Below are 1,009 nucleotides of genomic sequence, written 5' to 3' on the forward strand. Positions count from 1 at the left end.
AAAGTCCTGTTATGATTGTTGTTTCTATGATATTGTTTGTTAATTTTTTTACTGCAAGCCATGTGCCTTTGCAAAGGTTGGATTGGTTTATATTTCACAACATGATAATTAGTACGCCAAATTTCAGTTGCAATACATGCGGTGGCATCCCTGGCAAATATAGCTGTTGGATAATTAACCACTTTATCTGCTTTTACAACAGTGTCAATGACTACCTCACTTGGAATTTTACATTGAATAATAGCGTGGACGTCTTTGTATTGACCTGCAAGAATAGCTCGTTCACTCAGTCAAGTGGAATTCTTATAATTTGAATATCTGCAAAAACCTTTTAAACTAACTCTTCTTTTGATGTAATAAAGTTTAATGTCTTTACATGGCACAAAAAAAAACAGAGTATTTGAGGAAAGCATTTATTTCATATGCTGGTGTTGATTGAAGAATAACAGGTAACATTTGTCTGAAATCTCCTGCAAGCAATATTACTGCATTCCCAAATGGTCTGACATTGCCACGCAAATCTTGCAAGGATCGACCAAGAGCCTCAAGTGATTTTTTGCGTACCATTGTGCATTCATCCTAAACAATAAGTTTGCATTTCTGCAATATTTTCCCCCATATTGGATGTTTTGGAGATGTCGAACATGAGATTTTTGAAAAATTGAATGTTTCAAAGTAGAATAAATAATTCTTCTACTTGGCAGAAAGGTCGCAGGTATTCCTCATGCAGCAAGGCTATGTCATTTTGTTATCGAATAGCTGCCAAAATCAATTTAATTAGAAAGGTTTTACCAGTTACTTCTGGTGCTGTCCAAGGTAGCAGTAATTTCCAAATAACTTCTATTCTCACAGTCAGTAAATGTTTTGACAATGCCTTATTCACTGCAATTAATTTAGGAGACTAAAATAGGATGAGGGATTAGAGATGGAGAGGAAAATATATACATAGAAAAGAGAAAGTGAGAGGAAAATAAAGAAAGAGAAGGAGATAGAGAGAGATAAACGGATT

Source organism: Euprymna scolopes, chromosome 26 (assembly GCF_053919585.1).
Source record: "Euprymna scolopes isolate OS-2025 chromosome 26, ASM5391958v1, whole genome shotgun sequence".
Classification (NCBI taxonomy): Eukaryota; Metazoa; Mollusca; class Cephalopoda; order Sepiida; family Sepiolidae; genus Euprymna; species Euprymna scolopes.